The following is a 14380-nucleotide window of genomic DNA, read 5'->3' on the forward strand; positions in this document are numbered from 1 at the left end:
AAAAAGTTTCGCAGAGTAGGAGCTATTTTATACATTTCCAGACATTTCCTAATCCAGCTATGTGGTAGGCTATCAAAGGCCTTTTTATAGTCTATCCAGGCTATTGACAAGTTTTTGTGTCGCTTGTGACAATCTTCTAAGATCATCTTATTGATGAGTAGCTGATCTTTACAACCATAAGATCCACGTTTACATCCCTTTTGCTCATTAGGGAATATGCTACTTTCTATTAAAAAACTATAGGTGTACTCGGTTATTATTATTATTATTATTATTATTATTATTATTACTGCCTTTGCACGGCTTCTAACGCTGGCGATGTACTACGGTGTCAGCTGTTCACTACCAGTGAACTAAGATAACACCGCCTATTTTTCGAGCACCCTCCGGAGTATTCCAGGAGTTCCAAGCAGTGCTGTTTTCTTCAAGTGCTCTACCCTATTTGTTCCATGTACTTCTCAAGATTTTTATTCACTGTTCCCAGGGCTCCGACAGTTATTGACACTGCTGCCACCTTTTTCAGCGACCACAACTGCTTAACCTCCCAAGCTAACCTGTCATATCTATTGACTTTTCTTTCTTCCTTATCGCATAACTTGTTGTCAGCTAAATCTGGTCCTGGGCCCTTCCAATTCGATGTTTTTCCTAACACATTAGTTATTAATGCACTAGTTAATCTTTGATCTGGCTGCTTCTCACTCACCACTTCTTCCCTTATTGAACTGCCGTTGTACACGGATATCTCCCGAAGAAACTGGATTATTATATAACTTCAAATCTTGAAATTTCTTTGATGTATACTATTTTCCAGTCAATACGTGGAGGGCCGTCAATCTGTTTTTTCAATATCTGAGGTCCAGAGAATTCTAAATGTCACTTCATTTATTTATTTTAGTTTCAGGAATTTATTATCTACAGTAAATTTCGATTTGATTTCTTCTACTAAAAAAGTAAAACCTAAAACCATGAAAGTGCGTAGCACGAAATTTCTCATGTGAAAAAAACATCCATTTAGTCTTCGGAAACACAGTCATTTTTTAAAAAACGAATTTTAAAAATGCACAGTGAAGAAAATTGCCAATAAAACAATTGAAATACTCACAAGCACAGAAAATAAGAAAGTTTCGGTATCCTGGAATGCAACCTAATATAGTATAAAGTACGTTTACCATGACAATACCAAAACGCACGAAGCGTATATAACATACACTTGTCAAAAGAAGAAAAATAATTGAAATGCAGCAGAAGGAAAGGGGACTCTGAATAAAAATAAAATGAAAGCCTTTCCAACCTTTCTTGGTTTGTTCAGGATACTTTAATTAGGCGGACCAAAATATGACTATCTGAGAAAGTGAATCTAATCTGGTAGACCTCTGTGACAAGAAGCAAATCAGTGCCTCTCACCCTCAACAGAGAGAGAGAAACAGAGGAAGAAGGAGACATTGTACGTGCGCGCGCGCGTTCGTGTGTGTACGCGCGCGCGTGTCAGCGCGTGCGTATGTGCGTGCCCGTGCGCATATGTGCATATGTGTTCTGGTATGTGATATTGATAACGCTGAGGATGGAATTAAGGGATAAGCTAAGTTCGTGTACCTTACACCTTACTATAGAATAATACAATTTTTAGATCGAAGTAATATTGCGGCTACCGTAAAAAGCGTCAGTGTTAATCTCCAGTTCGTAGCCCTCACTTCGACCGTTCGTAGCTGAATGAAAGTTCTATGGATATATATGTCACCAAAGCTTGTATATCAATATGTCACTTGAACAGAAATCGATGCAAGAGTTATATTTTCTAGTGGATGCAAAAAAATGCTGCAAGAATGGTTGCTGAAGGAAGAAAGTGCAAGTGTTTCACCTTTGGCAATAAGTGCCATTCCAAAGCATTCTGCCCAAAAGTGTTCTACAAGCAAAATGAAAAACCAAGAGAACGTAGCTATAGCTGCTATTCCCAGCGCAACTCAGCTCTGTTCGGAGACATGATAATAATTCATTTTGGCCTTTCATGGTAAGTAACATCGCCTCATCATTTCATCGTAATGAAGATGAAATTGAAAGTGAACCCCAGGAAAGTTAAGGAATGTTGAGAAAAAAAAGACAGAAAATGTATTTCAAGTAAACATATAGGAAGCAAAATGGGTATAAAAAGCCAGTCCCTACTCGCCTGCAGTTCTTCTCGAAACAAATGACTGGAGGATAAACTATACTACTGATGGGAAACGAAGAAGTGGAGAACGAACTGACTGATAAAAAGATGAGTTTATATTGTGAAAGGCACAGAAGAAGATTATGGATATATGTTGCGTAACCGCGTGCATGACGTGAAGAATTTTTGTCAAGTTCTACACCAAAAATTTTTGTGACACCCTAGAATACAGCAAATCCGATGCTTGGCTAGAAACCAGTGTCTTATGTTTCTCTCACACAACGTATCTGACGAGTTTTCCACCGCATGTGTGAGGGATTTGGGGGATGCAGTGTCTCAAATACTATGGTCATGTGTGCATCATTATGCGGTGGATAGAACTTAGTGTAAGCTGAATTATTTTCAAATCTTTTTTTTTCTCATTGCATAATGTCTTTCTTCATTTCGTTTTTAACCATTTCCGTTTGTCCAACCACGCCTTTCTAGCCCAGGTATATGTCTGAATACTTGTAATTTATAAAGAGCAGACTAATTTTATTGTTCTTGTTGCAAGCTGGCAAACTCATTAGTGACTCGAGGAAAATGCTGAGAGGCAATGTTTTTTTTGTAGTTGTTTTGGGCATTTGATTGTAGATAGAGGGACGAAAATAAGGATAGAGTACTTGCCCTAGTACCAGGGTGGTTGTAGTTTGTAGAGTTTCCACACTTTTTTAATTGCATCGTATATCACCGTATTTGAACTTTCTGTAACCCTTTAGTATTTAATAAAGAAGTTTTTATTGTTATCAATTATTATTTTTGTTGTTGTTATTGTTATTATTATTGTTGTTGTTATTATCATTATTATTATTAGTATTAGTATTATTATTATTATTTTATGTTTGACTTTTGTTTTGCATTTGTACAAGTTGGATCCAAGTCTCACCCAGAGACCTCAAGAGACAACAAGTTAGAAGTTCATTATTATTATTATTATTATTATTATTATTATTATTATTATTATTATTATTATTATCATCATCATCATCATTACCACCATCAGTATCATTATTATTCACTCCCAATCTGCCAAGACGCTCTCTTGATAGCTAGGAAATTCAGTATAATTTACTCTGACAAAAATAGATGAATATCATTATTTTTTTATCTGGATTATACAAAGCAGGACATTCCAAGCAATTTTGGAGTTTATTTTTATCAAAATAAATGAGGAAAGTGAGTCTTTTAATAGTTTGGTTTACTCTTCGGATATATTAAATAATGGCGTCAGTGAGGACAACAAACGGATTGTCCTTTCAAATACTGTAAAAAAAAAATCTGAACAGTTCACTTTAAACAAAATAAATGGAAAACTTGTTTTAGTCAAAAGATGTACGCCAAATAAAGAGCATGGGCATAATGGAACAAAAATGACTTCATTACTGGTCATGAGAGTTAAAATATCCAATACACACGAAATTCAACACACACATACACATACGCATACAAACATACACATACACGCATACACATACACACGCATGCACACATATTGTATCAAATGTATATACGGACATCACTTTCTGTAATGTTGTTACTAATAGAGCAAAACTTAACATAAAAGAACTTGCGGAACGAAAAACAATTTTGCAATCATATTTAACAATGGAAAATGGCATTCTTCTGATCATATTATAAAGGAATATAAATATAGAAAATTACACCTAATGGTCTAACTAGAGACAAAACAACTACAAATAGTTCAAGTGAAGATTTAAGAAAACGTTGTGTCTTTTAACCAAGGTAAGAAATGCACTGGTCTTTATTTGTAGAAACACAAGTGTACTCTCAAACGGATGTACTTACTACAACTGGCACTCCGTCGGTTACGACGACGGGAGTTCCAGTTGATCCGACAAACGGAACAGCCTGCTCGTGAAATTAACATGTAAGTGGCTGTGTACTCCACAGACATGTGTGCCCTTAACCTAGGTCTAAAGGACATTCAGCGTGACAAAGCTGGCCCTTTGAAATAGAGGAGCTACTCATTTTTGCCAGCTAAGTTGACTGGAGCAACATGAAATATAGTGTCTTGCTCAAGGATACAACTAGTCACCCGGAATTGAAATCACGACCTTACTATAGTGAGTCACAAATGCCCTAACCCCGAAGCCACATGCCTTCACTCTACTCACTACTATAATATAACTGTGCCAGTAAGTTTCTGAGTTAAGTGGGATTATGCAATTTCTGTAATTAATCACTGTGCCCAATTATTATCTAATGCCTTAGGAAAAGTATACTGCATAAGCCCACTTTTCTTTATAGTCTATGTAAACGACATATGAAGCGTCATCAAACACACCAGAATAAAAATGAGTAGATGACTTCAATCTCTAGAAAACCATCGTAGAAGAAGACCGAACTGAAATCAAGTATGCTCTACATGCTGTAAGTCAATGGGCGGACAAAGACAATATGCGGTTAAATAAGAGATAATTTGACCTCAGGCTCTTTGGAAAAAAGACTGCGCTCAAACAACCATACTTTTTTCCTTCAGGAATTCAGCAATATCAGTTACATAGGAGAGATTGCTGATAACAATCTCAGCTTGATTGCCCACATCAAGAATAATGTTGATATGGTTCACAAGGTGAGCTCCTGGATCCTCAGGCGTTTCGGGTCGAGAAAGCAAGATGTCATCATTCCCCTTCTCTTTTCCTTTGTATGGCCACTCATACAATACTGCACCGACATCCACCCCCGACACCAAATATGACATTACTAGAATTGAATCACTCCGAGATCATTCACTAAAAAATAAAAGGCATAACTAATCTCGATTTTTGGAGCTGCCTTAAAACATTTAATCCTTATTCTCTCAAGTGCCATCGTTAGCGTTACATCATTTACACTATGTGGAGAATATATCAGAAGCAAGCGTTGCCCAAATGCTCTTGAAATCAGACTAAGAATTTATCCAAAGGTAGGACCACGTGCTACACACCACCTTTACGTTTCAGGCTCCCAATACATAAATTCAATGCAAAAGAATGTCTTTTCTTCCTCAGGCCCTTCTCTATTTAACATTATCCTAAGACACATAAATGAAGAAAACGATCGCGTCACCTTCATATGAAACGTGGGCAAATTTCTTCAACGAATACAAATAAGCAACCAATGATTAGATACATCTCAGTCGACAACAACTCCCTACTACAATGGGCCACAATACTACAAAATCGCTCTTTAAAATGACTTAACAGATCTCATCAGGTGGTGCTATTGAGTTGGATAAGTTCTGGATCAGTCTTTGGTCGAAATATATCTAGGTTATCTAAGTGCTCTTCACTGATCTGATCTTGGTAAAGAACACACTTACATTGGTGCGTTGTCTTCTTCATTCAAGCCTCACTGGAATAATTACAAATCTACATTTAGGCATAACGAAAAGGATAATAGGACATCACTAGCTAAATTTGTACATCTGAATGATAATGTTATTGAATTTAAAATTGCATGGTCTATTATATGTGTCGTATAAAGGTGGCGGTGGCTGATGTAGGATCTGCATACTTGCACCATTCCATATTAATAGAATTAAATGGAATATTATTAATCCACGTGATGAATTGATTGTAAGATACCAGCATCTTAAAAATAAATCATTCGTGCATCTCAACTATATTGAATCTTACACGAAACTATTATATCTACACTAATAAACTTTATGACCTACATCAATGCTATTGAATAATTCCCTAATTTGTTTAACCATAATTTTGACCCATCTTAGTATTAAATAATGTATTAGACTATATTCAGATATTCCGCTATTTGTAAGAAGAGAATACTTATTACCATTAACACCAGGACATTAATACAAATCGTTCATAAATGCTAGCTAATCCACTACCCTGCTTAACCATTTGTCTTTACCTTTGTAATAGATAATGTATTAAACCGTATTCATGTATTTTACTACCTAGATTAGTACGATTGAATAATTCATTACCTTGTTGAGAATAACCTAGTTTCAGCTTAGTGATAGATAAAGTAGTGGATAATATTCAATTTTGCTATCTGTAAAAAGGATTATCTCTTATAGATGCAAGCAGCTTAAATCTAAACAGTTCTTACAACTATACCTAAACAATGAATTGTTGCCTACACTAATAAACTTTTAACGTGTATCAATACTAATTAATAATTCCCTATGTCGGTTATCTATATTTTGATCTCGCCTTAGTATAAGACCATATTCAGATATTCTGCTATTTGTAAGATACTTTCTTCCCGTTGTTGTGTAAAATTCTAGTCTATCATATTTAATGCCTAGACCATATTTTTCATATTAGAGTCATCCGATAATAAACGCACGATTCTATAATTCTACACTTTGAAACCTCTGCATGTTCCTGTTTAGATATCGTTTCCCTTTTCTTATTGTGTAAAATTCAATAAATTTACTGTTATAAACCTGTCTTGTAGATTCAGTTTAATTGAAAAGTTTACCTTATAGTATTATAGACTGAATGCGTGTTTATATTCATATGCTTCTAATGGGTTATCCCATAAATTATGTGGGTGTTTTATAGTTCTTTTATTTTTCAAAATCAAGGTAAACAAAGTTATATTTTACGCTGAAATATAGTCGCTTTCATTTTCTACAATGCTCTTCGATATATCTGATAGAATTGCAAGACCCCTTTTCAAAATTCAATTGTTCGTGAGGAAAAGCACTCTTCCAGTACTGTTCTGACTTCGTCTACAAAATTCACATTTTTCTCCGTCCAAATAGTTTTGAAGATTGCAGAATAGATGATAATCAGATGGGGCAATGCCCGACGAATAAGATGGGTGAATTATATATATATATATATATATATATATATATATATATATATGAGAGAATATATATATATAACTATGTTTGTGTGTATGTATTGGTGAGTATGCTTATGTTCATTTATTTGCGTGCTTATAACTGTCTGTGTATGCTTACTTGTGAGTACGAGTAGGTACACATGTGTATGATTCTATGTAGGCGTGAGTACTGTTTTAGTTTTTCTACTGTTCATTTAGATAGAATATATTTTGAGGTCTTTTGACCGCTTAATCTAATTGAAAAATAAATGTTGTTCAATATCATCTCTTGGTATAATTTTATTTATCCATCTGTCTTTTCCCTATTGAATTACTTAATATTTTATTAGATTTTGTTTAAATATACATTCTATATCATATTTACTTTTACTTCTTATAACTACTTTATTTCTACCGTACCTTTCTGTCTTTTGATAACATTAGTGATGGTCAATTCCTTGAACTTGTATCCATCTCCGTAATTGATATGGAACAACATATATATATATTATTTAGATATATTTTAATGACCATGGTAAGGTAATTTTATCTTGTATCTGTTTCCATATATTGTATATATAAACAGTCCATTTTCTATGTATAATTTGAGCTGGAGCATTGGTGTCACGATGACTTTCAAGTGATGTGATGTACTCACTTTATTTATCTGAAATGGCTTATAAATTATACAATTTGTTGGATGATGCGTCGTATGCATATTAGTGCGAGTATGTAAAATAATTTATTATACACTGAAATTATTAATACAGTTCTATATTTAAGAGATGGGGAATTATGTACATTATTTACATTATTTACATTTGAAGGATATTTGTCCTCATCTTGTTTGTTGTTAACACAACATTTCGGCTGATATACCCTCCATTCTTCATCAGATCTCTTGCGGAAATTTCGAACCTGGGTTCTCATTCCTAAGGTATTTTTCGATGTTATTATTATTGTTATTATTATTCAGGTCACTGCCTGGAATCGAACTCGGAATCTTGGAGTTAGTAACCCGCGCTCTTAGCCACTACGCCAAATGGCCAAAAAATACCTTAGGAATGAGGACCCAGGTCCTAAATTTCCGCAAGACACCAGATGAAGGCTGGAGGGTATATCAGGCGAAACGTTGTGTTAACAACAAACAAGATGAGGACAAATATCCATCAAATGTAAATAATGTAAATAATGTACTGAAATTATTATTACATGATGAAGGCTGCCAAACGACCGTAATCCTAAATATATTCACCTCTCACATTTAGTATACGCGCGCGCGCGCGCAAATACGTACATATATACATGTATGTATATACATATGTACTTGTATATATATATATATATATACATACAGTAAGTTACCACACATGTACGATCTCCCTAGGCTTCACGAGGATTGTATTCCATTAAGACACATAATGGTCTGTAGAGGTACAGCATGTCATCCACTGAGTCGCTTCCTTGTGGATATAATCAGTCCATTAACAGGAAAGTCAACATCGTCCGTGAAGAATTCCATGCACTTCACAGAATTGATCAAGGATACCTAATTGGCTCCAACCAGATGGTGAGACTAGATGTGATAAGCCTGTTCACTAAAGTCCCATCTGATGAAGCACTCTCAGTGATTCAAGAAAAACTGGTGACAGACGCCTATCTGAAAGAACGCACTAGTATACCAATAGGAAACTTGATGGAAGTATTGACCTTCTGTGTAGAAACTACCTACTTCAGAAAAGACACTGATATATTACGACAGTAGAGGGTTTAGCTATGAGTTCGCCATCATCACCGATAATACCCAATATATACATGGAATACTTTGAGAATCTGGCTTTAGGATCAACACTACTAAAACCAACCTTATGGCTGCGATATGTTGATGACACCTTTATACTCTGGCCCCAGCAGGAAGATGTCCAAGTACTGTTAGATCATGTGAACTCAATGAAAGTCATCCATACAGTTGACAATGGAAAAGTAGAAAGACAATAAGTTAGCATTCCTGGACGTATTACTAACACGCACCAAGTTGGACCCAGGACATCCGTATACCGCAAGCCAACCTTCCCCGCACGATACCTCAACTTCAATTTCCACCGTCCATACAGTTTAAAGAGAGGGATTGTTCAGTGCCTAAAACATCGAACAAAGAATATAAGTAGCGATCCTGATTCACACCACGAAGAAATGATCAAGCCAAGTAACACTCTATTGAGCAACAACTACCTCCAAGACATACTATTCACTCCAATTGTGAAAGGAAGAGAGGATGAAACCCATAAACTGACCACAGTCTGTCTACCCTAAGTGAAAGGCCTCTCGGAAAAGATACAAAATATATGCGGTCCATATGACATCAGGACAGTATTCAAGAGTAATACAACACCTCGCAAATATCTCCTTCGAGTAAAACCACCAATAGAAGAGAATATGACCAAAGATTCCGTGTACTCCATCCCATGCAACTGTGAAAGGTTATACAAAGGTGAAACATGTCGTCCCCTCAAAATAAGGGTATAGGAATATCGCAAAGCTGCAACACGAGGAGATATTGATAAATCGGGTATAGTTGATCATGTATGGAAAAACGGAGACCATCTCCCCCTGTGGGATGAAGTTAAAATAATAGACAGAGAACACCACTGGAAAATAAGAAAACTAAAAGAGGCAGCACATATCCTAGGACATAATAACCTCCTAAGCAGACCTAGTGCAGATATGAGTAGCATATGGGAACCAGTGTTAAGGAAGGATAGGGAAATATTAGATTTATAAACCCTAAAATTCACTCCATAATTGCCAACCGGCATATGGCGTAGCGGTTAAGAGCGCGGGTTACTAACCCCAAGATTCCGAGTTCGATTCCAAGCAGTGAACTGAATAATAATAATAATAATAATCGGAATAATTATTTCGAACCCAGGTTCGAAATACCCCAGAACACTAGATGAAGGCTGAAGAGTACATCAGCCGAAACATTGTGTTAATAACAAACAAGATGAGGACAAATATCCATCAAATGTAAATAATGTAAATAATCCTAAACATGATTCAAAATTGATTGTGAATATTTGTAGTCACAAGACTTTTCTAAATTATCAGATCTTTTATCAAACTAATTACGATGGTAGAATATAAATGCTTCATCACTAATTTTCTATTTTTACATTCTGAATTTAGAATTATAATATTAGCATTTCTGTCCGGGAGCGGTGCTAGTTATTTTATCTGATATATAAATTGATTTCAAATTTTAGCGCAAGGCCAGAAATTTCAGGCGAAGTGCTGAAATTCGACTTCATCAACCTCAGTATTCAGCTGGTACATATTTTATATAGATTAAGATAAAATATATACTATTTTTAAGATGACTCAGCTAAATCATGTGATTTAAATCAAAGAATTACTCATAATATTATACTGTGTATTAATTCGATATTGAATAGCTCTTTTCTATGAATCTTGACATTTAAAATTAAAGCTACATTGTAAAACTATAATTCACAAATCTTCATTCTGATTGCACAACCTCTGACGAAAATCAATGGTTCTTCGTTCATTTAATAACCTTTATCAATAGTTCAATAATTAATATTCATTGTACGCGTAAATCAAAAAGTGGTTTGATTATTGCATTGTGTCTAATGCATTTAATAATAATTGTATTTTACGAGTGACCTGTTAGTATAGCAGACGTATGCATAGAAATTCAGTTTAATGCTCTTCAACCGCCCCGTAAATATACAGAAATCATTTACTTCCATTAAACCATTTTATGAAATAAAGTTTGCATAATAATATATTTTCTGTTTCTCATATTCTTATTTCTTTGATTTGAGAATATAAGGTTCTCTACAAGATATAAACGCCAGTGCAGATTATGTGCGACCTTACATCTCACTGAACGTTTAATTTACGAAGATAGTCCGAGCCACAAAAATGCTAACAATCACCAAAACTGTATCATAATTACTTAGCTTGCACTTCAAGGTAGGGAATTATTTCAACTCTTATGAGTTGTTGGCCTTCAACTAAACGCGAAGGAGATTCATTTTAAAATTTAGTTTGTATATCGGGGATGGTGGTTCTTAACTAGCTAACTACCACTGTCCAATATATGAAAATGATTAGCCGTCTCGTGCTCTGTTTTCACACTTGTTATTTCCTTCATTTGAGCCAGTAATTTCCACTCTTGTCTCTGCCCCCGCTGTCATCCTTATTATTACTAATGTTTACATTTCACATGAAACACGTTTCTCCGTTACACAAACAAATCTTCTCGTGAGGAACTTAGACGTTTAAAATTATATCCTTGTCATGTGCTATCGATAATGTGTAAATTAACCTAATCGATATCACAACTATTTGCAATGTTAAATATTGTGGATGATTCTTCTTCCATAATTGACGAATAAAAAAAAAATCAAGCTCCAAAGCAAAATTAATCATATAAAAATTACGAAGAATATTGTAGCAATACCATGAGTTGCAGAGCTATACGAAATTAACCAAGTCATATACTCATTCCTCGGTAGATTAATGAGACTGTATTTAAAGTCCGTTCTCTGAGGGTGGGATGAATGCATAAACAAAGAGAAAAATAAGATTGGAATTTGAAATGTCACTATTGAGGCAGTTCTCTCACACATATTTAATCTTACAATCAGAAAGTATGGGATGATGATTAAAGAATAATTACTGGCAAATATTTATTAATAAACAATTATTTAGGAATAACTAAGAGCGAATAATTAATCAAACAGTGTATTTTGTTGAATCACTAACGATTGAGCAAGAGAATGCCAAGCTGTAAACAGCATCAGCTAAGTTGAAACGAAACAATTAGGTGATTAATCACAAAATTGAAAAATACTTCCGCACAATTAGGTTCTGTCAAAATAGCCTTCAGAAAATTAAGTTTCATTATTAAATTTCTTTGTTTCTCACGCCATTTATGATTTACAAATAACAAAAACAATATTTTTCTCGCAAAATCTAAGAAATATTCTTATCAATTATTGTTCTCTTTTAGATTCACTCTCACAATTACTTTTCAACTATTGTTTAGTATTTTGCATATTCGGCTACTACTTTTCTTTCTTTCTTCTTCATCATTATCATCATCACCGTTGTCGTCATCGTCATCTTCATCATCATCATCATCATTATCATTATCATCATCATCATCTTTATATTTTCTCTTTCTTCTGCTTAATAATTTTCTTCTGTTTCAGTTTTGTGCTTCTCATTCTTGTATTCTTTTTCACTTCAGCTTTTCTACTTATTGTTTTTTTTCTTTTCTTCTTAGTATCTTTCATCGTATTCTTTTTCCTTTTCTTCTTTTCTATTTCGCTTTAATTCTTGTTCGTCATATTCGTTTTTGTTCATTCTTTGTTCTTCACCATGGTCTTCATGCACTTCATTCTCTGATCATTTCTTCGTCCTTCCTCTTTCCTAATTAGATATTCAAATATATTTATATTAATACTTTTCTTATTTCATGTTTATTTAATTTTTGTTTCAATATCAATTGACCGTAACCAATTACTGGTTCTGATTTTAATAAAAGAGAGAAGGAGCGCTGATACTTGTGTTTACAATATGGGATGTTGCGGCAATAAATTTCGTATGCTAAGGAAATAATGATTTATATAACCGAATTATATTTTTTCACTAATTATATTGCTACTGGTAGCACATAACCAATACCATGTTAGGCAGAAGGAGACGAGGTGGTCAAACTTCACCAAGTTTGTAGGGTAACATGTGAGTGACTCATCAGAATTAAAAATAAGTGCCCACAAAGATCGGCCATTGGCATTTTGAGAAGAGATGGACATCACCATAGTATCTGTGTGTTTATGATGCAGTGATGGTAAAGAATAATGAGTCTCTTTTAGAATTAAGGTTTTGGTTGAATGGTTGATTTTCTTGCTTACTCCTAAATGAAAACCTACGTTGCTATCATCTGGCCTGCTATATACGTCTGACAACGTTGGATTATGTATCATTTGTTTTCGAAGATACAAGGTTTGGTTTCTTGGAGCTCAGCTTCTATTTATACAAACTGCTTTATTACGTGAAGGATTCCAAGACACCTGTGGATTTTTCGTTTCAGTCTGTTCTGCTTAGTTTGGTCAGAAACATCACATGCTTAACTATAGACATTTTTCATGGAATGAACTATACCGACAAAAGCCGGCCTCGATAGAACTTCAACTCAGAACGTAAAGATGGACGAAATTCCGCTAATAATTTTGCCCGGGGTGCTAAACGTTCTGTCAGGTCACCGCCTTAATAATAATAATAATAATAATAATAATAATAATAATAATAATAATAATAATAATAATAATAATAATAATAATAATAATAATTGCAGCGCCCAGGAACAAGATCTGAGAACAAATTACACCATGTTCCTTACTTTATGTGTATTTAGCCTATACATTAAAGAAATTAAATTATGTATAATTACATATAATTCATCAGAGACGATATGAGAGAATTAGCTAGAGAGAAATAAGAAAATAAAAGGATGGATATAGGAAGTATAAAGGGAAATAGGAGAATAAAAATAAAAGTAAAAATATATGTAGGATGTTACAGTTACAGTTGCATTAACCAAGGAAAGTACTGTGCAGAATGGGTAGAAATGCTTATTATCCATGTTATGTAGATTCCGGAAGGAGTTCATATTTGTTATTGCTAGTGGATAGTTTGGAGACATAAATTCCATGTGCTGTTCATTCAAAGGGATCTTGTGGTGTGAATGAAATTTTGAGAGTGTACTGATAGTGATAAGTAAATAGAGGAAGAGAATGGTGTTAGTCAAAAGGAATGGGGGAGGAAAGGAGAAAGAAAGAAAGAAAGAAAGGAAGAAAGAAAGAAAGAAAGAAAGAAAGAAAGAAAGAAAGTAAGAGGAATAAAAATCTTAAAAGGAGTGCTAGATAGTGGTCAAGATATTGTGAGTGGAATGGGAGAGGAGAGCTATCAGGATAAAAGGAATAGGGGATAGAAGGAAGGGATATAAATGTAAGGAAGGTATATGTGAGAAATGGGCGGTGGGGGGATATGTTTGAAAAGCACTAAGGCGGAGAGATAGGTAAAGAAATGGTACTAAAATGAGTTGTAGACGCCAAAAAGGATATAATGGTCAAGTTTCTAAAAATAGACGTAGGTATTATTGTACTAGCTAAAGTGATAGTGGGGGCTGGTGAATCAGAGAGAGGAAGAAAGATATGTATATAGATATACACACGCGCGCACACAAATACATATAAATGTGTATATGCATTATTATATAGGCCCGCATACTTATGTACCTATATCCGCATGCATGTCTGCATATATATATATATATATATATATGTATATATATAT

This window comes from Octopus bimaculoides, chromosome 2 (assembly GCF_001194135.2).
Source record: "Octopus bimaculoides isolate UCB-OBI-ISO-001 chromosome 2, ASM119413v2, whole genome shotgun sequence".
Lineage (NCBI taxonomy): Eukaryota > Metazoa > Mollusca > Cephalopoda > Octopoda > Octopodidae > Octopus > Octopus bimaculoides.